This window comes from Oryctolagus cuniculus, chromosome 19 (genome assembly GCF_051225735.1).
Source record: "Oryctolagus cuniculus isolate XC-2025 breed Fujian yellow rabbit chromosome 19, ASM5122573v1, whole genome shotgun sequence".
In the NCBI taxonomy this organism is placed as follows: domain Eukaryota; kingdom Metazoa; phylum Chordata; class Mammalia; order Lagomorpha; family Leporidae; genus Oryctolagus; species Oryctolagus cuniculus.
The window spans coordinates 59,377,234-59,404,503 of NC_142885.1; the positions used below are offsets into that span (position 1 = coordinate 59,377,234).

General features: G+C 47.5%; 2 long non-coding RNA genes across 6 annotated transcripts in view; one reads left to right on the plus strand and one right to left on the minus strand.

The window, feature by feature from the left end:
- The first annotated feature begins 121 nt into the window (after positions 1-121).
- Positions 122-20,049, plus strand: LOC149120607 (uncharacterized). Of its 3 annotated transcripts, none has more exons than XR_016226275.1 (3): positions 122-288; positions 3,541-3,763; positions 19,022-19,307. It is a non-coding gene; the product is annotated as an uncharacterized LOC149120607 (long non-coding RNA). The 3 variants fall into 3 exon arrangements; XR_016226274.1 differs by lacking the exon at positions 19,022-19,307 and adding an exon at positions 12,759-12,843; XR_016226273.1 differs by lacking the exon at positions 19,022-19,307 and adding an exon at positions 19,880-20,049 and having other exon boundaries at positions 124-288.
- Positions 18,441-27,270, minus strand: part of LOC149120608 (uncharacterized) — a 30,538-nt gene continuing 21,708 nt past the window's right edge. Inside the window, exon 5 of one of the 3 annotated variants that reach the window (XR_016226271.1) lies at positions 18,441-18,455. This is a non-coding gene — a long non-coding RNA (uncharacterized LOC149120608). Of the gene's footprint in view, positions 18,456-21,714; positions 21,852-27,270 lie in introns of those variants that run through there. The other 2 variants (XR_016226272.1, XR_016226270.1) reach the window with 2 other exon arrangements.

The following is a 27,270-nucleotide window of genomic DNA, read 5'->3' on the forward strand; positions in this document are numbered from 1 at the left end:
GCTGCCTCTTCCTCCCTTCCAAGGCTCTGGGTCCACGCTGAGGAGTCTACACCCGGGGTATGTGGGCGGGGGCGCTTGGGGCAGCCAGGATGCTAGAGGGGAGTCCGTTGTCCTGGACCAGGGGCTCGGACGCGGAGGGTGCGCGCGTCTCTGTGCGTATGCGTGGACTCGGGGGGCGGTCCCTGAACTGGAGCGCGTTTGAAGTGGAGGAGGCCGGCTCGGAGAAGCCCGCCACACGCAAGACTTCACCGGAGCTCGCACAAAGCCGCGCACAACGCAGGCCAGCAGGTAGTGGCGCGCACTCCCCAGGGCAGGCGGGTGGCTGCGAGCCCCACATCCAGGTGCAGAAGACCGCCTTCTCCACACACACACACACACACACACACACACACACACACGCATGTCTAGAGAGTGAAGCATAGGATGGCTAAGCAGGTGGGGTCGAAGCTACCTCAGGCCCCCACAGAATGGGGAGGAAAAAGGCATTTCACAGTGTGTGTGTGCAGAAATCCCCATGCTAGGTGCTTGCAGGCGCCGGCTGAGGCCGCTGTGGGTGATGGGCTCTGGGAAACCCACGACCCCTCGGCTCCTCAACGATCCCTATCCCTATCCCCCCATAACCACCGTCCTGAGGAGAAGGAACTGGCTGGGCTCTCCCCAGCCTCCTGGTTTTCGTAGACGGAGGGGACTCCAGGCTCCCATGCCCGGCCAGGGGCATGTGTCCGGCTAGTTCTCATTTTTGTTAGGGGCTCCCCCAAGCAGGGGTTCGGGGAGGGGACGAGACATGCCTGTCCAGCTCAGTGTGGAAATTCTAGAGGGTACCCAGCCAGGCGGTCTGTATGAGGGCAGAGTCTGGGGGCGTGCGCCGTGGCCTGAGGCTCCAGCTTCCTATGTGGGCACCGATTGTAGCCCCGGCCGCTACACTTCCGGCGGCGCAGCTCCCTGGTAATGCGCCTGAGAACGGCGCGGAAGTTGACCCAAGTGGTTGGATCCCTGCCCCCGCATGGGAGACCCAGAAGAAGCTGCTGGCTCCTGGCTTCAGATAGGCGCAGCTGTGGCCATTGTGGCCATCTAGGGAGTGAACCAGCGGATGGAACACCTGTCTCTGCCTCTCCCTCTCTGTAACTCTTTCAAATAAGTAAATACATTTTTTTAAAGGGGAGGAGTCTGCCTCTCCGGGCTGGGTGTGCGGTGAAGAGACGGGCGTGGGATCCCCAAAGTGACAGATTTGTTAGTCACATGGCCCAGGCATGTGACATTGACAGGCAGAGTTAGAGAGAGAGACAGAGACAGAGAGAAAGGTCTTCCTTCCGTTGGTTCACCCCCAAATGGCCGCTACGGCCCACGCTGCGCTGATCCGAAGCCAGAAACCAGGTGCTTCTTCCTGGTCTCCCATGTGGATGCAGGGGTCCAAGGACCTGGGCCATCCTTCACTGCCTTCCCAGGCCACAGCAGAGAGCTGGACTGGAAGAGGAGAAACGGACAAAACCAGCGCCCCAACTGGGACTAGAACCTGGGGTGCTGGCGCTGCAGGCAGAGGATTAGCCAAGTGAGCCGCAGCGCCGGGCAGGGGGCCAGCTCCTTTAAACCCTGTGAGATAGTAAATGTTTTCTTGCAACTTCTCTTGTTTGCTTTTATTTTTGCTAATTGTACATTTTTATGGAATCCCATGTGACTTTATCTATGTGCCTATGTCAGGATGATTAGCCTATCCGTCAGCTTAAAGGGTTATCACTTCTTTGTGATGAGGACACTAGAAAATCTTCTAGCTATTTGGAGTGTTGACCACCTGAGCAAAACCCAAACCCAGCTCCCATGGCCTTGATCAATGAAGCAGTGATTGGCCACTGTAGATGCTCAATAATTGCTCAAAAACCTATGGATTGGGTTTTCGTCTGCAGGTGGCTGGACAGAATGAGCAATTGGGGGTGTGGAAGGAGTGTATGTGATTTGACAAGCCCCCCCACCCACCCCAGTGTCTCAGATGTTTTCCTGCATTGTGAATCGTGGAAACAGCCTCTGGGGTTTTGCACTGGCTATTCCCTCTGCCAGGAATACTTTTCCTCCAGAAAGGTGCACACCTCCTCCCTGTCCTGCCCCAAGCCTTTGCCCCCAGGTCTTCTTATTGCTTTCGCTGAGAATCCTCTTTGAAATTGAAATCACTACCATCCCCCTCCTGAAATGTTTAGTCCCTTTCTTCTGTCTCTCTGCTTAATTTTTTCTCCATGGCACTTGGCACCCTCAGCAAACTATATACCTTCCACTGCTTTGTGTCTTGTCTTTCTTCTTTTGAAGAGCAGGGGCTTTTGTCCATTTTGTTCGTGGTTGCATCCCTGAGTGCCTGCAGGTTGCAGATTCTCAAGAAACTCAAATAATGGATGACCCCGACACCCTGTAGCCCAGGGCATTCGAGGCAGAGGCAGAGGGAATTGAGTTTATCTTTGCTTGTGTTTGCAGGCCAGAGTGTCAGAGCGTGGGCGTTGGGGCTGAGGACATAGTCTCAGATTGAGCGTGTAAATATCATATCTGATCAGCTCCTCTGAAAATGATTGGAATGGCTGAAGTTCCAGGGCTCTAGTTAGACTCCTTCCTTTTTTTTTTTAGATTTTTAATTGACACAAAGTAATTGTACATATTTGTGGGATACCATGTGGCATTTGGGTACAGTGTGCAATGATGACATCACAGTAATTACCATGTCCATCCGCTCAAACATTAAATCATTTCCTGGTGTTGGGGAGACTGCAGACTCTGTCTTCTAGCTACTTTGAAATATGCAATAAAGTATTGTTAGCTAAAGTCACCTTATTCTGCCCTAGAACATTATTCCTCTTGTCTAACTGTACTAGAGACTCTATAATACCAGAAACTTGGTGGGGCAGAGTGTGCGGGCTGCAGAGGGAATCTTGCTGGCCCTTATTGTGTCTGTGCCTTTATTCCTCCATCTGTAAAGTGGGGATGAAGGAAATCAGGGATGCTCTCGTCCCAGGAAGGCTGAGCAGGAAGAGAGGGAAGGGAGCGATAGATCGGGGCAGACTAGTTCTGGAGAATGGAGCATTGGCGTGGGTCCTATGCTGGCTGCACTGGGTTTGCTGGGCAGTCAATAGTTTAGATGAGAAGATCTTTCAGGTCTGGGCTAATTTCTGGGCAGGTGTTCAACTCAGTGGTTAAGATGCTGTTTGGGACTCCTGCATCCCAAATTGGAGTGCCTGGGTTTGAGTCCAGTCTCCGCCTCTGATTCCAGCTTCCTGCAAATGTGTGCCGAGCTGCTGATGGCTCCAGCACTTGGGTTCCTGCTGCCCGTGTGGGAGACACAGATTGCATTCCTGGCTCTGGGCTTCAGAAATGTTGTAGGCATTTGGGGAGAGAACTGATGGATGGAGGATCTCTCCCTCTCTCTCTCTCTCTGCCTTTCAAATGACTAAATAAATAAGATTTTTTTAAAAATTTGCTTAATTTTGCTCAAAGGACTGACCCCTTGACTGGCTCTGCACAGCAGTGGTGTGCCTGTGCCTGACCACTTATTCCTTTTTTCAACAGACCTCTGTCAGACACTTCATGTGTGCCAGTCAAGACCAACCGTGTCATTTGCAGGGTTCAATGCAAGATGAAAACACAGACTTCCTTTTGTCAAAAATCATTAAGAATTCCGAAACAGTACCAGCAAAGTCTTAACCCAAGCATGGAGCCCTTCAAAGCGTGGGACCCTGAGGGATCGCACAGGTCACACACCCACAAGGCCAGTCCTACTTCAGATTCAAAGGTGAGTGATGGGTTAACAGTTAGGAGGGTTCATGGAGAGGCAGCTGCCTCTTAACTCGCATTGTCCTCACGGAAGCACTGGAAGGGAGCGATGTTTATTAGCACCCTTTGAGATGTGAGAAGACCAAGGCACGGAGAAGGTCAGCAGTTTGCCCAAGGCCCCGGGCGCTGGGATTGAGTTCAGGGCAGTCTTACTCCACAGCCCATGCGGTGAAACCATTGTGAAGCTTAGCCTGGCAGAAGGATAGGTAGAGGGCAGACAGCTGTCACACACTGTGACACAGGCTCCTTCACTGTCCCTGGCATCAAGTGGCATGCCAGCCATAGAAGTCTTTATTTAATAACATCTTAAATTTATATGTTCATGTATTTGAAAGGCAGAGTAACAGAGAGAGGGAAAGGCAGACAGAAGGAGAGACAGAGAGAGAAAGAGAGAGAGAGAGGGATCTGCCATACCCAAATGGCCAAAACAACCAGGGCTAGGCCAGGTTGAAGCCAGGTGCCAGGAGCTCCATCCAGGTCTCCCATGTGGGTGGCAGGGATCCAGGTACCTGGGCCATCTTCCACTGCCCTCCCAGGTGCATTAGCAGGGAGCTGGATGGGAAGTAGAGTAGCTGGGACCCCAACTGGTGCTCTGATAGGGAATGTGGGTGTCCCAAGTGACAGCTTACCCACTGCACCACAGTGTCCTCCCCAGGAAATAAATGAGTCACCAATAAAAATAATACAAGTGTGTTCAGAACATTAGGGGAGGAGCTGCAAACTCAAAGGCCTCTAAGCCCAAGCAGATAGTAAACAGGATTGAGGCAGCAATATTGTCCATTCTTCACTTTGTTTAAAATTGTTTATAAAAGATTTATTTATTTATTTGAAAGTCAGAGTTACAGAGGGCGAGACAAAGGGAGAGATCCTCTATGTGCTGGCCCATCCCCCATATCGGGGCAATGGCTGTGGCTGAGCCAGGCTGAGCCCAGGAGCCAGGAGCTCTGGGTGGGTCTTCCACAGCTAATGCACCTGGGGAAGCAGTGGAGGATGTCCCAAGTGCTTGGACTCCTGCTACCGACGTGGGAAATCCTGATGGAATCCTGGGCTCCTGGCTTCATCCTGGACAGTCTTAGCTGTTTTGGCCATTTGGGGATCAAATAAACCAATCAATATTTTAAAGACTCATGTATATCACATATACATACTATTTTATATATCTATTTAGAGACAAAGAAGTGGAGAGACAGAGAGGTAGAAGGAGACAGAGAGCAGATAGCTGAGTTTCAGACTGCCAGGGAGAGACACACATGGAGACTAAGACAGATAGATCTGGACAGCAGGTCTGGTGAAGAGGGGTCTGGAGCAGCCTAGGTCCACTGGGCTGTCCGGCCTAGTGCCCCCCCCCAACAGGAGTGTAACTCCCCAGCCCTGTGCCCCGCCCCCCCCCCAGGAGTGTAACTCGCCTTTGGTTTGTCCTCGCTTTTAGAACTCCTCTGAAGGGGTGCCTAGTCCTCTAAGCCTGGCCTTGGCTGCTCCCTTCTCCACCACAGCTCTCCCCACCCTGCACTGCCACTCAGGGGGTGTCACTTTGTCCTTCCTGGATTGAGGTGGCCTCCCAGCAGGCCAAGCTTCCTTCGTATTTGAATCTCCTGGGCAGAGCCAAATTGCTGCATAAAATCCTCGCCATGGAGGCCTTGACTCCAGACCTGGGATCCCAGGTCAGCGCCCTAGTAACCTGGGGTCCTCTGAACTCTTCTGATTGAAGCTGACAGAGAAAAGCTCCAACCGGACCCATTTTTGAAGAGCAATGTATGGATTCTTAGAACTGAAAAGTGCGGAAGCTTGATGGGCTTTAGGTCTGGCTGCATCCAGGTACAAACGCAAGCCCGTTTTTTCCATCAGTGCTTTGCTCTGTCACAGGCTTGTCAGTTTGAGGGTGATTTCTGCAGTCAATAAAAATATACTCGTTGGCCAAGCATGGCTCGTTCGTTCAGGAATGTATGGATCCTTTACCCAGTAGCAGGAGGCATGGGAATAGATGCTGAGCAGGCAAAACCAACACACGGCTGAAAGCTGAATTCAGCCCATGGGATGCCAATTGGGGGGTCCTCTGTGGGATGTGGGACGTGGGACTAATATATTTCAGTAGGCTAGGTTTTTTTTTTTAAGATTTACTTATTTATTTGAAAGTCAGAGTTACACAGAGAGAGGAGAGGCAAAGAGAGAAAGGCCTTCCATCTGCTGGTTCACTCCCCAGATGGCCGCAATGGCCGGAGCTGTGCCGATCCAAAACCAGGAGCCAGGAGCCTCCTCTGGGTCTCTCATGTGGGTACAGGGGCCCAAGGACTTGGGCCATTTTCCACTGCTTTCCCAGGCCACAGCAGAGAGCTGGATGGAAAGTGGAGCAGCCGTGTCTTGAACCGGCGCCCATATGGGATGCCAGCACTGCAGGCGGTGGCTTTACCCAGTATGCCACAGCGCCAACCCCAGTAGGCTAGGGGTTTTTTTTAGAGCAGTTGTAAGTTTGCAGCCAATTTGAGCAGGGGGAATAGGAGGTTCTCATATACTCTCCATTCCCACTCATGCTCATCCTCCCCTGTTAGCAACATCCTGTGCCAGAGAGGGGCTTTTGTTACCACTGGTGAACCTACGCTGACGCAAGGCTATCAAGTCCATCTATCACATTAGGGTCCACTCTGGGTGTAGCATTTGAACAAGTGTATGATGATGGGTAGCCACTATTACAGCATCATCGAGAGTAGTTTACCTGCCCTAAAAATCCTCTGAGCTTTTCCTCTGCGGTCCTCCCACACTCCCTTCTCTCAGTCCTTGTGTTCTGTTCTTTATATCACAAATACCTCTGGTGTGAAAACAGGTACTGAACTCTACTTGAAGTTCTGGGTCAAGGTCTGCTAATGCCCACTATTTATTTTGAAATGCAGTGATGGGTGGAGAGAATGGGTAGTGAGATAGTTGGTTGTTATAGCAAGGTGATGGTGGTGGTAGGATCAGGTTATGAGTACAGAGGTTTTCACTGTAAAATGTTTTCAACTTTCATATGTGCTTGAAAATTCTCATCAGAAATGATAGGGAGAAAGATCTTTATTAATGTGTCTTGGCCAAGGTCGTGGTCACATGTTGTTGAAGCTGGCATCTCCTGGTGATGGTGTATCGTTTTAGAAATTCAGCCTTCAGAGTGTCACAGAAGATAATTGCTTCCCTGCTATTATGCTACCCGAATGGTACCTGATATTTTCCGCGGGTGCTCCCAGTTCCCCACCGACCTTGGCCTGTTCCACCAGAGCGCTTTACCACGGTGTCTCTGTCCACAGTCCCTGGTTGCTCTCCCGCGAGAAGCACATCATCACATGTATGGCTTGTTGAGGATGCCTCGAAGAGCTGCTGGGGATACAGTCCAGCAGTCCTTGTAGCCATCATTCACTACAGTCCTTTGGGGTACCCTTCAGTTGCCATAGAAATTGAATAGAGCCTTTCCTTGCTTGTCACTTACCTGCCAAGGTGGCCAGGGAAGCCACCGAGCAGGACGGGAACGTTTCCATAATTGCATGCCTCTCCGTTTCCTGCAGGCCAGTGGAGGAAAAACCAAATAATCCCCGTTGCACCTCGATAAGTTTCATCAGGATGCAAAGAATGACTGTGGATGAAGTGAAAGAAATGATGCTTGCCTAAGAGGAAAGGGTTAGGGATGTGTGTGTGCACACGCAACATGTATATGTGTACATGTGAACAGACGTGTGTGAGTACAAGCACTATGTGCATGTACTGTGTGCACGAGTGTGTAAGCATAGTAAATAAAATAAGGGGTGTGTTGATGAGGATGCTTTTGGATCAGGGAAAGTCTTCTCTTTCTGGTTCGGAGAGCTGAGGAGACTCATGAGTATCCTTCCCGACCCACTGTGCTCTGGGAAATCTTACCTACAGGAGCTGGCTGAGAAAGAGGACAAAGAACAGAGGAAGGAGAGGTGAGAGGAGAGAACAAGGGATCATAAAGGAGAAGTGGAGAAGAGGGAGGAGAAGGGGAGAAAAAGGAAGACAGGAGAAAGGAAAGATGGAAAAGTCCATATCATCAGCTCCTCCGTTTCCTATCAGGCGGGCAAACATGGAAAGGTGAAAAGCAAACAAACAAAAGGTTGTACCGGAGGGTGAACTACTGTGATTCCTGTAGCATTTACTCTCTGGGAGGTGACGATTCTGCATCCAGAGGCTCCCAGCCTCTCATGCCCCTTCCTAGGATTTCTTTGGGCAAAGTGATTTTCTCCCCCTGCCCAGTGTGCTCCTGGCAACACAGTGCAGTTAGGCACCTCCTGCCCAAGAGGCAGGTCCTTAACTCAGGACAGCTGGGCTGGGCAGCAGGTGTCTCAACTTCAGTGAGAGGCTGTCTTCTGGGGATTGCAGTCTTGAATGAGTGAAACAGGGCAGCAGAGGGAGATTTTGTAGTGTTTCCTTCATTTTGGTGGGGACCCCTGGAAGGACTCATACACTCGGGGTACAAGGCTATGGTTCCTGCTTCCCACCCATTCCCACTTCTATGGCATCCTCTTCCTCTGGGAGTCCCCACTGTGCCGTTGCTACTGTGTTTATTGCAACACCACTCACACTAGCCAAGAGATGGAGACCACCTCAGTGTCCAATGACAGATGAGTAGGTAAAGGAAACACGATGTGTGTGTACAATGGAATATTACTCGGCCTTAAGAAAGAGGGGGATCCTGCCGTGTGCAACAATGTGGGTGAACCTCGAGGGTGTTAAAGGAGCCAGTTACAAAAGGACAAGTGCTTCCTCCTGTCTGACGCATCGAAAACAGTCAGAGTCACAGAGACAGAGAGTGGAATGGTGGTTGCCAGGGGCAGGATGACAAAGCGGGATTTGCTGTGAAGTGAGTCTAAAGTTGCAGTTATGGTAGGGGACTCAGTTCTGGGAATCTGCTGTACAGTGTTGTCCAATCCTAAACAGTACTGTATTGTGCACCAAAAACTTTGTTAAAAGGGTAGGTCTCATGTTAAATGTCCTTACTACAGCTAAACAGAACGGTAAAACCAGGAAGGTTCTGTAGAGATGTGAAGGTACTTCTAAAAAAAAATCCCTTTTGTTGAACTCAGAGAAGGTTTCTGTTGCTAGCAACCCAAGAGCATGCACTGATCAGCCAGTCATCCTTGTTCATATTAGAGAAACACTTCGCAAGTGATGGAACTTTACTTCAACATAATACCGCCACGTGCACCATGGTGTTTCAGTCCTCATCATTGCCCATGTGAAGTAGCCAGGCCTTGCACCATCAGCTCATTTTGCAGAGACGAGAAAGCCATTGCCCAGAGAAGGCAAAGAACAGGCCTGCAATTGTCCAGTGTTTGGGAACTACAGGGTTCATCTAATCCCCCCATTTTACAGATGAAAGGATTGAGTCCCGAAAAGTTAAGTGATGCTCAGCGTCAGAGCTGGAATGCAAATGCAGCCTTTATAACTCAAAGTCTAGGCCAGTGCAGTGGCTCACTAGGCTAATCATCCGCCTTGCGGCGCTGGCACACCGGGTTCTAGTCCCCGTCGGGGCGCCGAATTCTGTCCCGGTTGCCCCTCTTCCAGGCCAGCTCTCTGCTGTGGCCCGGGAGTGCAGTGGAGGATGGCTCAAGTGCTTGGGCCTTGCACCCCATGGGAGACCAGGAAAAGTACCTGGCTCCTGCCTTTGGATCAGCGCGGTGTGCTGGCCACAGCGCGCCGGCCATGGCGGCCATTGGAGGGTGAACCAACGGCAAAGGAAGACCTTTCTCTCTGTCTCTCTCTCTCACTGTCCACTCTGCCTGTCAAAAAAAAATATAATAACTCAAAGTCTAACGCTATTCATTGCAGTGCTCCAGAAAAGCTAATGACTACCTTACCATTGATATCATGTCTGTGTATTGTGCGAACAAAAAGTTACCAGATGTCATTTTCCCCTTGACTTCCACAGCATCGGAGACCGAGAAGTCTCACCTATCTAGAATATATTCATATCTAGACTAGCCCAATTACTCGAGTTATCAAATGAGAGGAAGAAAGTCTGAATATTGCTTCCAATCAGCTGACCATGAGAACATCCCCCCATCCCTGAGCCCTTCTCCCCTCAACCACTGCACCCTGACTTCCAAAAAGTTTAATTTTCTTTAAGAGCCTCAGAAATAGTCCTGAGAGGGAGGCATGGAGTATTAAGAGCGGGGAGAGCGAAGGTACTTACCAGAATCCTCCCCGCAGGGATAAAACATTGAAATGTACAGAAGGCATGACTCATCAATGTACAGATAAGAGCAGCTCCGCCAAGCAGCAAAGATGACGAAAGGAGGACAGCCAGAAAGACCAGCAGGTAGGCAGTCTAGTGACTGGGTTGGGCTGGGGGCAGGGTGCAGACAGAGGAATGAGCTGTCCTGCTTGGGAAATTCTAGAACGTCCTGTGTACCCAGAGCGCCAGAGGCTGCCTTCTGTTTGATAGTCCTGTCTTCAGGGACTCTGCACCACTAATCTAAGAGCCCGGTTTACAATGCAACATGGAGTTGCTGTACCATTCTGCACTGCGGGAAAGGAGGCATAGGAGAGGTCGAGAGAGGCTTAGGGCTTTGCGGGTTTGCCATATTGGCAGCTCATTTCTCCTTTTTAAGATTTTGATTTATTTGAAAGCCAGGGGGAGGGGTGGGGAGAGATTGTCTATCCACTGGTCCACTCCCCAAACAGCTAGGGCTGGTCCAGGCTGAAGTGCAGAGCCTGTAACTCTATCTGGGTCTCCCACATGGGTGCAGGGGCCCTACTACTTGAGCTGCTGCCTCCCAGAGCATACATTAGCAGGAAGCTGGAATTGGAAGGGGAGCCAGGACTCTAACCCAGGTGTCCCAGCCACTGCGCCCAACACAGGCCTCCTGGCAGCTGATTGTGAAATCCAGCAGATCTCTGGAGCCTTTGCAAGCAATGCATGTGATGATTTCAGGGTCTGTCAGTGGCATGGCGGGCTTCCAAAGTCAGGAGCCTGATGGGACTGAGTGACCTTGGCCAAGTCATCTCTCAACTCTGTGCTACTGTTGCCTCCATGGAAACTGGATACACAAATGGCAGCTTCCTCGGACGACGACTGTTAGGATAAGAGAGTAATTCAGCATTTCCTCAGATGCAGCCATTTGAGTAGCAGGTGCATGGTTCTTGCCACTTGTACTATTATTGACATATCACAATGTAAATGGACTCATGTAAAGATACTTCTGTTTAAGTAATTGTTATTTAAAATGTCTTAAAACATTGGATCTTACCACATATGAGGGCACTTCAAAAATTTGCCAGGGCTGGCACTATGTTGTAGCAGCTAAAGCTGCTGCCTGCAGTGCCGGCATCCCATGTGGGCATCGGTTCGAGTCCCAGCTGTTCCTCTTCCGATCCAGCTCTCTGCTATGCCTGGGAAAGCAGTAGAAGATAGCCAAAGTACTTGGGCCCCTGCACCCATGTGGGACATCCAGAGGAAGCTCCTAGCTCCTGACTTTGGATCGGCCCAGCTCCGGCCATTGTGGCCATTTGGGCAGTAAACCAGTGGATGGAAGACCAATCTCTGTCTGTCTGTCTGTCTGTTTATCTCTCTCTCTCTCTGCCTCTGCCTCTCTGTAACTCTGCCTTTCAAATAAACAAATAGATCTTAAAAAAATAAGTTTGCCAAAAGTGGAATTAAAAGATACATTGTGGCACAAAAAATTTTTGAAATCCACGCAGACAAGGGGTTCTTCAAAACGTTTGTGGAAAGCGAATATTATGAAAAATCTATGCTTGGATTTCAAAATATTCTTTTGCTCCCACATAAGCTTAACTTTCAATTTTAGTTTTCATAAACTTGTTGAAGTACCTTTGTAGATACAAACTTGTCTCTCTTGTTTATAAGGAAGGAAACCATTAGAAAAAATTATGGGAGAATAAAACAGTGTCATCCACACTGTATACACTACAGTGCTTGTGTTCAAGTAACACTTAGTTCACTTAAGAGTAATGATGCAGAGGCTGGCGCTGTGACTTAATGAGCTAAGCCTCTGCCTGCGGCTCTGGCATCCCATATGGGCACAGGTTCAAGTCTCGGCTGCTCCACTTCCCATCCAGCTCTCTGCTGTGGCCTGGGAAAGCAGTAGAGGATGGTCCAAGTCCTTGGGCCCCCTACACCCCTGTGAGAGCCCAGAAGTTGTTCCTGGCTCCTGATGTTGGATTGGTACTGCTCCGGCTGTTGGGGCCAATTGGGGAGTAAACCAGTGGATAGAAGACCTCTCTCTCTCTCACCACCTCTCCATCTCTCTCTGTGTAACTCTGATTTTCAAATAAATCTTAAAGAAAATGATGCAAAGGAAACATGAGGCTGTAAACGAGGAAAGACGGGGGAAGGATGTTAGGCACAGCAGTTAGCCGCTGCTTGAGATGCCGTTGTTGGAGTGCCTGGCTTCGAGTTCCGGCTGCCCCTCCACTCCAGCTTCCTGCACACACACATCCTGGGAGGCAGTAGTGTTGGCTCTAGTAGTTGGGTCACTTCCACCCACATGGGAGACCTGGGTTGAGTCCTTGGTTCTCGGCCTCACCCTGGCTGTTGCAGGCATCTGTAGAGTGAACCGGAAGGTGGGAGATTTCTGAGTTGTCTCTCTACCTTTCAAATTTAAAAAAAAAATACTGGAAAGACAGATGAACTGTAGCACTACATGGGAACATTGAGGGGGGAAGAACAAAGCATAGTATGTACAGAGTTTGATACTGTCCATGATTTCAGGCATCCACTGGGCATTTAAAAAATCAACTGCCAGGAGTGGTTTGGTTTGTAGAAAGTGGGTGGAAAATTTGCTCTCTATTTAAAATGCAGGTCAGAACCCATCTGTTGTAGGATGTTTTCTGGTCTCACCATGGCAGTAGAGGTGAAAATGTGTGAAAGGAGCAGGAATGGGAAAGGAGTGAACGTTCTGAGGGCTCCCTACATTTCAGTCCTTTGCCTACATTGTACCATCTATCTCTCACAGCCAGGAAGCACTGCCGTCAGCTCTGAGCTAGCAGGACTAGGTATCGGTTGTGGATAGGCCGCTCTGAGACAGGTGCTCTGGTAAGACCTGTTCCGTTCAAAGCCCTTGTCGAGCCCTTCCTTCTCCAGCAGGGGAAAATCCCAGCACTAGCAAGGGTGTGAAGCCCCTGCCCACCCCCACAGCCCTCCCCTTTGCTCAGTATGTCCAGACACGCTGGCTTTTATTTTCCACCAACCATCATTCACGGCCCTGCTCGGACCTCAAACGCTTTCTGTGTCCAGAGCAGCTCTAGCTTGTTCACTGCTTGGTGTCACTTTGTTATTTTAGTCATCTGGGCAGCATCAGTTCCATCTTACTGTAATGTGAGCTCAGCCAGCGCCGCAGCTCACTAGACTAATCCTCCGCCTTGCGGCGCTGGCACACCGGGTTCCAGTCCTGGTTGGGGTGCTGGATTCTGTCCCGGTTGCCCATCTTCCAGGCCAGCTCTCTGCTGTGGCCAGGGAGTGCAGTGGAGGATGGCCCAAGTGCTTGGGCCCTGCACCCGCATGGGAGACCAGGAGAAGCACCTGGCTCCTGCCTTTGGATCAGCGTGATGCGTTGGCTGCAGCGCACCAGCCACGGCGGCCATTGGAGGGTGAACCAATGGCAAAGGAAGACCTTTCTCTCTGTCTCTCTCTCTCACTGTCCACTCTGTCAAAAAAAAAAAAAAAAAAGAAAAGAAAGAAAGAAAGAAAAGAAAGAAAAAAGAAAACTGTAATGTGAGCTCTGCGACCGCAGGGCCCTCGGTCTGTCTTGTCGCTAACAGATGGCCCCTGGCCGATCTTAAGTAACAATTCTTTGAATATGTGATCATATCATTTCATTGCCACCACTCTGACAGGGAGGTGAAACTCTCTTTTCCATTTTGCAGATGAGGAAACAGAACCTCAGAGGGCTTATAAGTGGTTTATCTGAGGTGAACACAGCTGATAATCTGCAGAGCCAAGATCTGAGCCTGGGTAGTTTGGCCCTGGAGCTGTTATACTGGGGTCCTAAGACTGAAGCTGTGTGCTGAACATGACCTACACACGACGCGTTCTGGGGCAGTCCTGTCCAACCCCAGATTTCCCACTGTATCCTCGAGAGCACCATTGTTTTTCAAAGTGAGAGACCTTGGAGCTTCATAACCCTGATTGCCAATTGCTTGCAGTCAGTTTGTGCCCATGTGGGTCGATGGAGAGATGATTGGTCTGCTAATGCCAGAGATTTCTGGTGACGAGGATGCAGAAGGCAAGTATACTAATGAATGAGGTCTCCTGGGTCGCAACCCCACCCACAGCCTCAGAGGATCTGTCCCCGGAGCTTGGCTGCATTTGTGTCTAGTGGGGTTCACCAGCCTTGCAGTGCCCACCTTGTCTTGTTCTCTGCAGCTGGCTCTAGACCACACTGTTTCATCAACTGACTGTGTTAGCTTGCTTTCTTCCACTCTATTACCTAAATCAGGGTGTGTAAGTTCTGGGTTTATTGTAGGGAAGAAATATCAGCCAACAAGTTCCTTGTATTTCTTGGCCAACACACAAAGAGATCTCCACTACTTGGGCTCAGTCCGTCCTTCCATATCTTCCGTATCCATTCCAGATCCTCACCCGAATGGTCCGGTTCTTTGCTTTTGGCTAGAAAGCTTAGTCCAGTGTTTGGAATGTGGTGAGTGTTTAAGGAATCCTATTAGTAGTGATAATGATATTATTGGGCTTCCTGGATGAGGGTACATTTGATTGCAAATAACAGAAAATGTGATTCAAATGAATGAGGCAACAAAGAGATTTCTTTTCATGTTGAGAAATCAGATTTTCATGTGAGAACAGAAATCCTAAGACAGAGCTGCCCAGAGCTGGTCCCTCTGTGGCTGAGTGACATCAGCAACAGCTCAGATCTGCCTGTGTCTCCTGCTCTACTGTCTTCGATGTCTTAGTTTTTGTTCATTTCTCTTTTTCTAGTGGTGGCAGCTATTCTGCACATAACAAAGAACGATCCCTTCTTTTCTTGAGCCTCTCTGTTGTTTTTTTAAAGATTTATTTATTTATTTGAAAGTCAGAGTTACACAAAGAGAGAAGGAGAGGCAGAGAGAGAGAGAGAGAGAGAGAGAGAGAGAGAGAGAGAGAGAAGTCTTCCATCCGCTGGTTCACTCCCCAGATGGCCGCAATGGCTGGAGCTGTGCCAATCCAAAGCCAGGAGCCAAGAGCTTCTTCTGGGGCTCCCATGCAGGTGCAGGGGCCCAAGGACTCGGGCCATCCTCCACTGCTTTCCCAGGCCACATCAGAGAGCTTGATGGGAAGTGGAGCATCCAGGACTTGAACCGGCCCCCATATGGGTTGCCAGCACTGCAGGCAGCGGCTTTACTGGCCATACCACAGTGCCGGCCCCCAAACCTCTCTGTTTTCACCAAGGAAAAGCTTCCTCAAAAGATTCTCTACTCCCTGAGATGGCACAGATCTTCCCAGCCAGAGCTGCATCACCATCCCACATCTCACCCAGCCACTAGAATTGCCATGAGTGGTCATTTTCATAATATCAAACCAGGCATCCAACTCCACTCCCAACTGGAGTGACAGGGGGCTGACAGCTTCTAGAAATGTCAGATGTCTTTCCTCTGTGACCTGGAGATACCATTGACTAAGTCTCGATATTATGGTGGGATTAAGCAACATAGTAACCTAGTACCAGATACATTATATAGGATGGAACTTTACTCCTTACTGAGTTTCAGTCTTCAAAGAATAGTAAAATGGTACTGAGTATCCAAAAGTTGAATTTACTGGCTGTCAGTCTCTGTGGCTCAACTGCTTGATTTTAATTTTGTTTAGACTTTAATGGTGGCTATGGAAATAATAGTTTTAGCAATAGTGATAACTATGAAAAACCTGCTATCTTGCGTGCTTGCTAAATGACAAGGATCATAATAAATAGCTGATATACATTAGCTAATTTAATTCTCACAACTTCTGTAACCTCCACAGAAGAGGAGTTAAGTAACTTGACAAGATCAAACAGCCAGTATGCAGTGGACCCAAGAACCAGAGGCTAATTTATCTACATTGAAAGCTTTGCATGTTTAGTCCTACAGGACAGCACCTCTGTTTCTGTTATGGGTCTCAGTTTCTTCATCTGTAAGTGGGCATAACAAGATCCTTTCTTGCCCACTTCACAGGGTTTGAGGGTGAATCAAATACGATTGAATCAGTTATCCTAATGAAAAGTCAGAATTGTAGGACATTTCTCTTGTTGGAACGGGTAACAGTTGGTGCTAGAGGCCAAAGTACAGGCTGGTATGTCAAGTTGTAGTCCCTGATGTTGAATTACCAGCATCTGCCTGAATCCTGGCTCTTCTTCCCTAGCCACAGTCCTCAGTGAGGCAGACATTCGGATGCCTCTTTCTGTTTCATATATCCTGGAGCTCTTGCTCTTCCAAAATGACAACTAGATAATATGGTAAATTAATTGGCGCCACAGGGCTAATGGGAGAATGACACAGGAGGGGCTGGAGGCACTGCGATCTCCTCTCTCCCTTCTTCCTCCCTCTGCGTCTTTCTCTTTAGTACTCCCAGTCTTCAAGGTGCCCACTTCAGTAATAGCTTTTAGAAAAATGCCCTCTGTTCTCCCATCTCACCTTCCTCTACTGCAGTGGCTCTCAACCGGGAGCAGTTTTGCTTCCGAGGAAACACTGGACAATGTCTGGATTTATTCTTGGTCTTTTAACTGGAAGACAGAGCGCTGCTCCTGACACCTAGTGGGTATAGAGACGACAGGTGCTGTTCAGAATCCTATGCACGGGCAGTCCCCTGCAGCAGAAAACCCTCTGGCCTGCTGAGGCTGAGAAACCCTCTATCATCAGATTCCTTAAGGATTGTATGCAGTGATTAAGTCCATGGGAGGAGAGTAGTCAGGCCTTGGTTTGGTTTTATGTTTTCAAAGCAGTTTCATGGGCCATAGGTTTTGTTTTCTCAACACCCAGGATTGTTTTTTACTGTCAGATCCGTGTGTGTGTGTGTGTGTGTGTGTGTGTGACTAGTATCTCAGGTTGCAGAGATTGGGAAGAAAACACCTATATGTAATCATCAGTGTCCATCCTAAGGATTTTTTTTTTCAAATGGGAGGCAGAGGAGAATATTCTTTCTCTGGGCCCAGACTGTTAGGATGGAAACTCAGCTACTTGTAGCAGAGGAAGTGGCCCAGATGGGAACTGGTGAAATTAGAAGGCAGAAAGAGACATCAGACATGAGACAGAGGTGTTTGGACCAGCTGCGAACATTGGAGACCCTGCCGCCAGCCATTTCTTAGCACCAGCCCTGTTCTTTTTTTTTTTTTTTTTTTTTTTTTTTTTTTTGGTTCTTGTATATTCATTTGGCTCTTGCTGATACTTTCTATTTTTTGAGGTTTTCTATGTTTTTCTTTTTTCTTTTTTTTTAAATTTTTATTTATTTATTTATTTTTACAGGCAGAGTGGACAGTGAGTGAGAGAGAGAGAGAGAGAGAGAGAGAGAAAGGTCTTCCTTTTGCCGTTGGTTCACCCTCCAATGGCCACTGCGGCTGGCGCGCTGCAGCCAGCACACCACGCTGATCCAATGGCAGGAGCCAAGTGCTTCTCCTGGTCTCCCATGGGTGCAGGGCCCAAGGACTTGGGCCATCCTCCACTGCCTTCCCGGGCCACAGCATAGAGCTGGCCTGGAAGAGGGGCAACTGGGACAGAATCCGGCGCCCCAACCGGGACTAGAACCCAGTGTGCCAGCGCTGCAAGGTGGAGGATTAGCCTAGTGAGCCGCGGCGCCGGCGAGGTTTTCTATGTTTTTCATTTGTTTCAAATGTGTTTGTATTTGCTCGTTGAACCAGTGTTACAATGGCTTCTTTAAACTCCTTGACGGATTATTCTGGCATCTTGGGGTTGGTATCTGTTGGTTGCCTATTTTTCCTTCCATTTGAGAGCTTACTGGTTCTTTGTGTGATGAGTGATTTTCAGCAGAAGCTTAGACATTTTTGTATTGTGTTAGGAGACTCTGGGTATCACTTCTATTTTAGCTGGTTTCCCCCTAACAGTGCTTTGGCAGGGGCACTACCTGGCGGTCCGCCTTGTCACTGTTGGTTGGAGGTAGAAATTGTATGCATGTTTGTTGTTTTTGTATGTAGCACCCAGTTTTCATTGCACTTAACAGGAGGAATAGGTAAAAGTACATCTATTTGACCTTGAAGGCCAATTTTTTTTTATGTCTTAAGCATTTATGAAGTGGTCTTTATGTAATGCAAAATGCAGTCAGATCTAGCCAGGTCAGAATCTTTCACTTTTACCTTGTCCTAAACTAAAGGCAACATGGAGCCTTGAAACACTTTCTTGAAACACTTTCACTTAAACTCACTCTTTTACCCTTCTTATTAGTGTTAAGGCAAGGCCAGCCTCATCAACATAGCTCTACAGATTGGAAATAAGATTCAGCAAAGGAAAACAAATTTTTCAAGATTATTTGAACTTTCCACCCTATCATGGATGAGATAAAGAGATACACAGAAAGTGGACCATGAAATGACAGATTGGTGTAAGAGAGCTTGAGGAATAGAGTAGGCAGCGTGAAAGCTTGAAATAACCTTGGGGTGGGCACCACAAGACCTTGGATCTCGTTCCCACTGTGTGATCCTGGACAAGTCACCGAATATCTCTGGTCTTGCCTTCTGGCAAAGAAAGAAGCATAGGATTGGATGGTTGCTGAGCACTTTTCACTGCTGTAACTTCACAATAGATCTAAGACACATTAAGCTCCAAGGACATTCTAGATGCAATATGCAGGAGAATGAAGGTCTATTAAACTCAGAGACACACAGAACATCAGCACATAACTGAAGTGCTGAAAAATAATTCTGTTAAGACCCAGGTCAAGGGGAGAAAAGGCGTTATTATCCTTGAAGTCATTTCAAATGCCTCGAGGTCATCAAGTAATTCAGATCAAATCTTCCCTCGGAAGGAATGCCTTTTAATGGGGAAGGGGGCTGAATCTACCTCTTTCTTGATTTGCGTTGGTGCCCCAGGCTGACTTTAGCTACCTCCCACTACTTGTGCCTTATCAGATGTCTTACCTTATTATGAGTGTGCCTTCCAAATACATCCTGAGTTCCTCCAGGCAAGGAACTGGTTTTATAATATCAGTGTCAACTAAAGATGTTTAAGCAATCGCAAAGGACTTGAAGCCTCTTCTCACAAATAGCCCTATGAGTTATGCATTATAATTTCCCCCTTTTAGGGGTTGGTGCTGTGGCTCAGCGGGGTAACGCCCTGGCCTGAAGCGCCAGCATCCCATATGGGCACCAGTTCTAGTCCCGGCTGTTCCTCTTCCGATCCAGTTCTCTGCTGTGGCCTGGGATAGCAGTAGAGGATGGCACAAGTCCTTGGGCCCCTGCACCCACGTGGGAGACCCAGAAGAAGCTCTTGGCTCCTGGCTTTGGATCGGCACAGCTCCGGCCGTTGTGGCCTTTTGGGGAGTGAACCATCGGATGGAAGACCACTCTCTCTCTCTGCCTCTCCTCTCTCTGTGTAACTCTGACTTTCGAATAAATAAATAACTCTTTAAAAAATATATCCCCCTTTTAGATAAGACAAAACTGAGGCTTAGAAAGTCTCCAAGTAACAGAGCCCAGGTGTTAAGTTCATTCTCTGTGTTTGCTCTCATTCCCAACCACAATATTGTGGCCTGCATCTTGTTCAGCTTTGTAATTCCAAAGCCCAAGGCAGTTTAGGAAACAAAGTAGATGTTTGTTGAGTGTATGGGTACAAGGAAGAACTGGAGAAAGAAGAAAAGATGGTGGCAGGTAGACTGGCAAAAATATAGATAAAATAAAAAGTTCAAGATTGCTATATTGAGGAATAGATAAAAATTAATGGATGGCTATTTGGATGCATGGGTGGAACACCCTGGAATATGTAGTGTGGGCATGAGCTGTGTTCAGGAGCCCAGACTACAAAATGCAGAGCTAACAGTCTCCAGCAAGTCTCTCCTTTCTTCCCGTCAATCTCGTCAGCAGCTGGAGAGCCGCAGAGTGCTGGAGCCTGTTCTGCCCGATTCAGTAGCCCATGCTTTTATCCTCTCTTCTGTATCCTGCAGAGTGTCCCCGTACCCAAAGGGCATCCCATAGACGTAGGGGAGACCAGGAAGAAGCACCTGGCTCCTGGCTTCGGATCGGTGCAGCGCCGGCCGTGGCGGCCATTTGGGGAGTGAACCAACGGAAGGAAGACCTTTCTCTCTGTCTCTCTCACTGTCTGTAACTCTATCTGTCAAATAAATAAATAAAATAAAAACTTTAAAAAATTAAAATCACAGATAAAGTGGAAAAATATAATCTAGATATGACAAGCTGTCTTTGACATTTATTAGATGGATGACCTTTATTCCATTGAGCCTCTATTTCAAAATGACATTATTATTTCATGCATTTTACAAGACTATTTTAACAGCTAAATGAAATAATGAATGTCTGAATGCATGTGATAGGAGATCTCAATATTAATGGTAGCTGGTGTTATTATTGGGGTTATTCCTATTGATATTATTATCGTTGGATTCAAAAGACCTGAGTCTCAAGGCAGCGAGTTACTAGCTAGTTATGTGATCATTTGGCTTCCCCCCCCTTTCCTCTTCCTTTGCTTTTTAATTTGGTACCTATTCACTGCTCTGTCGGGCTTCATACTGGTAGGGGACAGTGTTACAGATATGCTTGCTCTTAGCCTGGAGGAACTTGCAATCCAGCAAAGGAGACAGACATGATAAATACATCCTATAGAGGATGGGACAGCTCACAGGGACAACAGCAAACTGGTTAGTAGTACCTTGGAGTCAGATGGACAGGAGTTTAACTCCTGGTTCCATCTTTGACTAGCTTATGAACCAAAGAAAATCATTTCATGTTTTCACCTCAGAGTCATGTCCTCATTAGTAAAGTGGAAATGATGATAATTGAACATGCATCATAGAGTTGTTTTGATCTTTGAGTGAAATAAAACACATCAAGTCCTTAGCACAGTGCCTGGCAAATACAAAGTGAAAGTTTCAAAATGTGGGCATCTGCTTAATAGGGACATTAATCCCTATTCTGCCTGTGTATATTGCATGGATGTGTGAGTAGTGAGTGAAGTAATACAAGTAAATGGGATCTTAAAGATGTGATATGAAACATTAGTTTTAGCACTCTAGCTTTCTGGACAAAATGGCTGCACAGAAATTTCTCAGCATCCATTGCTACACCTCAAGTGACGATGTCATCAATATGTAGTGATGTGCAATTAGGAGAAGGTAGGGTCTGTCCTCCTCTTCCTCTTGCCTTTTGGAGCTTTGCTTTCAAACAGTTCTACTGCCAAGAGAAGAGGAAGCAGAAGCAGGGCTTGAAATGGCAGGTTCCAGATGACATTAGAAAGGGAGTAGCGGGTGATTGCATGCAATTTATTTTCTGGACAGCTGCTTCAACTTCATGCCTGTCTCCTTGCAACAATTCCGCAGGTCACCTCCTGCTGTCCTTAGCACAGGTGTGGGACATGAGAGTGAAGGAGATAAGAGAAATGGAAGTCAGTCTGGGAGGGTCATCGGAGCAGGAAGCTCTGCTGTGCAGGCTCCAGGCTGGTGATGGGTAGGAGTGGTGCTGGATCAAGCAGCGTGGAGTTGTAGAGTTAGCCTGCCTTGGATCTGCTGCCTACCTGCATATATTATTTCTGTTCCTGCAATGCATTCATTCAACAGACACTTGTTTAACAGCCACCATGGTCCAGTGCTATGCTAGGCACTATGAATAAGGGTTTGAATAAGATACCAGCTTAGTCTTTCAAGAGCTTAGATAGGGGTCTCATGGTCAGATACCTATGAAAGCTGGATTAGGGTAACATTAGCTGTTTTAATAAACAAAACCCAACATCCAGTGGCTTTAACACAGTGAAAATGTTTTACTTCCTAATAAAACATTCCAGTGTGGATGTTCCTGGTTGGCAGAGGATAGGTAGGGAGTTCTTTGCTCCATGCAGCCATTCAAGAACCCAGGCTGATGCAGGATTTTCCATGTTCCAGGGATTCTCTGGGCATCAACATTCAGCTGACAGATGAGGGAAGAGAAAAAAGACCTTGAAAAGAAGTTGTTTATGGACCAGGACTGGAAGTAGCCCTTATCTCTTCACCCCTGAATTCACTGTCTAGAACTTAGCCACATGGCCAAACTGCAAGGCAAACTGGGAAATGAAATCTAGCTGTGAGCTTGGGAAGAGGAAGGTTTGGTGATTGAAAATTAGTCTCGCTGAAGTTCAGGGGAGGTGAATGAAACAGAGTGACTTAGTCCATTTGATGGTGCCCTAACAGGATAAAATGGACTAGGTAATTTGCAAACAATAGACATGTATTTTTCATGGTTCTGGAGACTGGGAGGTCCAACAACACAGTGCCAGTATCAGGTGATGGGCATCTTGATGCCTAATCCTATGGTGGAAGACAGAAGGACAAGGCTGGGGGAGAGCAAACGAGGGCAGGAGAGGGTATGCTTTTGTGAGGGTGTACGGGAGGAGGAGAGTGAGGCCTGGACTCAGCCTTTTATCAGGATGTGACAGCAAAACTGCTCCTACCTGCAATGAAGACATTAATCCATTCATGAGGGCAGAGCCCTTGTCACCTAGCCACCTTTTAAAGGTTCCACCTTGCATCACTGTTACAATGGGGGTTAAGTTTCTGATACATGAACTTTAGGGGACACATTCATATTGTAAAGTGGGGTAAATCAGGACTGTGGTGGTTGGGATAATGAGCTCTTTGAATGGAACATATGTGTCTCTATTCAGAAGACTACTGCCATGTGGGAAGTGTTGCCAACTGTTTGGCTTTTTCAAGAAAAACTGAAAATCTGAATTTTTAAAGTGTTATTTCCTAGTTCTTCAATATTGGCAGTTAATTCCACAATTTAAAGGCATGCTATGGGTAACAGCCCAAAGGTCAAACTAGCCAAACCACAGGCCAAATGTGTCTCATGGTTGCCAGCTGTTGGCCTCTGGATCATGGTCCAGCCAGAGCAATACAAACAAATCAATATAATTCAGTGTGAGTGGAGCTGGCACTCTGCATTCTGTAATTCATATAAGCCAGCTGATATTTACTGAGTAGCTACTATAAACTTGGTCCTGTTCCAGATGCTGGAGGAAAAGGTGTGAACAAGACAGACCCAGTCCCTGCCTTCAAAAAAGATCTCGATCAGCTAGGAAAGGCAGATCTGGGACACAGAAATACAAAGGAGAACAGGTGCAGTGTTGCCCCTGATAAGGGAACCAAAGCTGGCCAAGGGAATTAAGTGAGGCTTCCTGAAAGATGAAAAATCTAAGATAGGAGGCATAAGAGGAGTTATCCAAGGTGCTGAAGGAAAGTATATCCCAGGCAAGGGGGCCACATATGCAAAAGCCCTGAACTAGGAAACAGGACAGTACGTATTTCAGTCACTCGAAGAATTCACATGGGATAAGGGGCATAGAGCAACTGTGACACCAACATTTGCAGGGTCCAAGAATACAAGGAGAGACTTATATAACTTACACTTAAATATTTTCAATTATCTATTAAATTTAAAAAGATGCAAATGATAATGCATACCCATATCCAAATAATTTAAATAAAACTCAAATTTCTTTCAGTTTTAAAAACTTAAATTCAAACTCTCTAAATAATGTTAGCATTTGAAGTTCAGCTAATAGTCAATACAAACAATAGAAATCATACTTCATACTTGCCATCAAAGGTATCTAGACCTGCACATATACAAGCTGCAGAGTAATAAAAATCGTTTAATATTGCATAATGTTTCTCAGCTGCCATGTCCAATACTAGCAAACACAGCGCTAATTCATGGCTACCACCGGACCCATGAATTGAAATATGAAGGGAAGCAAGTAAATGGTGCTTGGTGTTCCTAGAAAAAATACTTCCTTTTGTAAGACTATATTGCATTCATGTTATCTGAAAGGAAGGATGTGACAAGTTAATTAATTTGTATTTGTCCTTACTTATGTGTTTTCAAGGCTTAAATCTTCTCTGCCTTGCAAAGCAGTGTTTGTGAAATCAGCAGGGGCACCATAGACAATTCTTTGTGGCATTTGAATGCCATATAGCCTTTGCTTTCAAGATGCAAGACAAAAGGCACAGAGCACCATTTCCCTGGGGCTAAGGGTGTTTGTCGGGATAGTGCACGTTTAGGGTATGGATCACACCTTGCTGACATTGAATGTCAGACTTTAACTGTTGCTGTCCTGTTCCTGTAAGTTGATTTTTATGTGTTTGTGATCTGTGTGGCTTTCTAAGTTGTGGGGACCCTCTTGGCCAGATCTCAGGGTGGTAATGACTTACAGCAGAGAGAGCTGCAAGGGAATTTGCAAGAAGTGGGCGGTGATCCCACCGTGTAGCATCTCATGGATCATATAAAGGGGTTTGGATTCTAGGCTAAATGCACAAGGAAGCCACTGAAGGGTTTTCAGCAGGAGAATGACACAATCAAGGATGGGTTTTTAAAATGTCGCCCTGAAAGCTGTGTGGAGGAGATATTTGAATGAGGCAACAGTGGATGTGAAGGGGACATCACCCTAACTTCTTACAGCCATGAGTCTTTATATCTGTGGATGCATCAGCCTTGATTGGGGTTCGTTCTGTGGGAAGAAGGAAGAAATCACACGATTCTGGCTGTGTTCAGTTGGCTATCAGGCTTAGCAAGTGCCTTCATTTGCTTAGGGAAAAGCTCTTCTTTAAATATCATTCCATGAAATTGTCTTAGATACAGGGATTTATTTTCATCAGTTAAGCCTCCTGTAACAATAAACTGTAGACTGTGTGGGTTATAAATAACAGAATTTTGTTTCTGGTGGTTTTGAAGACCGGAAGTCTGAGACCAGATGGCAGCTTGGTCAGTTTCTGCTGCAGGCCCCTCCCACAGGTTGCAGGCGCCTCACTTCTCCATGTGTCCTCCCACAGTGGAAACAGTGACAGTGCTCTCTGGGGTCCTCTGTGTAAAGCCAGGAATTCCATTCACTCAGGGGCTCCAGCCTCATGACCCAGTTCCCTCTCAAGGGTCCCACCTCCTAACACCATCATCCTGGAGGTTAGGATTGCAACGTATGAATTTGGGGAAGACACAAACATTCGGTTTATAAAGGGCTCTTCAAGTTTTCCATGGGATCGAAGGCTTAACAGAACTGCACCTTGGCCATTAGAGTGTTGGAGAACATTAGACAACATTTGGGCCAAAGGAGTCTCTGGCTTTGGAAGAGGCTGGGAGTGAGAGTGAGAGGAAATGCCCACCCTTCCCATGGGCCCTAAGATAAATGGTAAATTCCATGAAGGAGGGTGGAATTAGAGCTGGCGGGAGAGGAAGAGGAAAGTGGGTGTCGACGGGATTCCACTGGGGGGTGTCCCAGGTCTTTCCAGTGTGTGGTATGTTGCAGGCTCCTATGGCCATTCCATCCCCAAGGACAAGGAGCCTTTCCTGGGAGGATGTGGACTGAGGGCTCTTTTCCTTCTGGAAATGGCTGCAAGCCTTGGGGAGAAGGACTTGGAGGAGGAGGATGCTGTGTAATTGAACAGATCAGTGCCTTTCTCGAACATTAGGGAATGAGTCCCTGAGCATTTTCTTATTTAGATAAGGATGGTGAGTGAATAGTCTGTAATTAATGTGGTCCACTGGAAATTTCAAAAGACCTCAAAAATGCTTTTTTCTGCCCGTGTTGGTAGATGATCCCTCTGTGGAGTCTTCCCCATGCATCTCTTCTTCACCCAGCACTGTCTCATTTGAGGACTTTGACCTTTTGTGCATCATGTTGTACAAAGGGCTTGGTTTCTGTGGTCCAATCAGACTTGATCCAAATCCTAGCTTTCCTTGGATGGTTGATACTGTTCTTGAAAACCAGTTTACCCATCTGTGTAATGGGAATAATGATAGCCCATTTGAAGAAGTGAGATGATGTGGTTCACATGCTTAGTCCCATTCATTCCTGTGCTACTGTAAGGACTAATGACAGGACTGCTAGCACCACAGAAGGACCATTTCCCCTCCCTTCTGCCATGCAATGACTTCTCTCTGGGCAGTTGTGTGTATAGTTTTTTGTGTTTTGTTTTTTTTTTTTGACAGGCAGAGTGGACAGTGAGAGAGAGAGAGAGAGAGAAAGGTCTTCCTTTGCCGTTGGTTCACCCTCCAATGGCCGCTGCTGCAGCTGGCGCACCGCGCTGATCCGATGGCAGGAGCCAGGATCCAGGTGCTTTTCCTGGTCTCCCATGGGGTGCAGGGCCCAAGCACTTGGGCCATCCTCCACTGTACTCCCTGGCCATAGCAGAGAGCTGGCCTGGAAGAGGGGCAACCGGGACAGAATCCGGCGCCCTGACCGGGACTAGAACCCGGTGTGCCGGCGCCGCAAGGTGGAGGATTAGCCTATTGAGCCACGGCGCCGGCCCTGTATAGTTTCTTGAGATTCAGTCTGGATGTGGCTGATACCACTGGCCATCCAAGAGCCATCTCACTTCCTTCCTTGCCCATAAAGCCATGTGTATCTCCTGTCTCTTGGGAAGAGCCATATTCAGTCCAACCCCATCACTTAATGGCTAAATAACCTTGTACTTTCTGTTCTAATCTCAGTGCTGACATCTGTCAAATGGGGACATGGACAGATGAGGCAGCACACAGAAGACCCTTGGCATTACCAGCGGCTCCTGATAAATAGTAACTGTCCTGATTCTTCTCTGGACATCTGGAAATTTTACTCTTATTCAAATTTAGGGTGATGGGTTTCTGTCTACGCGAATTCGGGGGCTACAAACAGTATTTCCAAATGTATATAGGAGTTATGTGGGAATCTTGCTAAAGTGCAGATTTTGATTTTGTCTAGGATAGAATCTGGGGTTCCACATTGCAAATGAGTTTCCCACTGATGCTTGTGTTACTGGTCCATGGGCTGTGCTTTGAGTAGCAAGACCTTTAAGTAATGCGACATATGGAAGTCCCACTGATAGAAAAATAGAGAAAGAGGGATGAGACTCAGTCCGTCCCCCTTGACTTTTTGCTTCTCATTCAGGCTTCCCTGGTTTCTAGCCCCACTGGACGGAGTCTCCATGCAGAAGCAGAACTTGTCATTAGGCTTCAAATCTTGAAGGTCAAGGCAGAGCAGCAAGGAGCCACGGGTGGTGGCCTGATTCTTCGAGCCCAGTCAGTGCCTTTCTGAGTGATGGCTCCTTATGAGTAGCAAATTGCTCTCTGAATTTGGATTTCTGCTCAGCTGCTTCAGGCAAGTCTAACCTTTCAGACACGAGCAGTGTCTGCCTGGGTGTGCAGAGGCACTTACAGCACAGAGAGGAGGTTACTCTGATTAGAGGAATTGCATTTAGCATGTAGCTGCTGATTGGCCCCTGCAAATCACATCTCTGCTGAAATGAATGTGTCCTGAGGATGTGGCTGAAAATTCAGTCTTGTGGTGGCTTGAGGGTGGCACCTGCCACCGGATGTC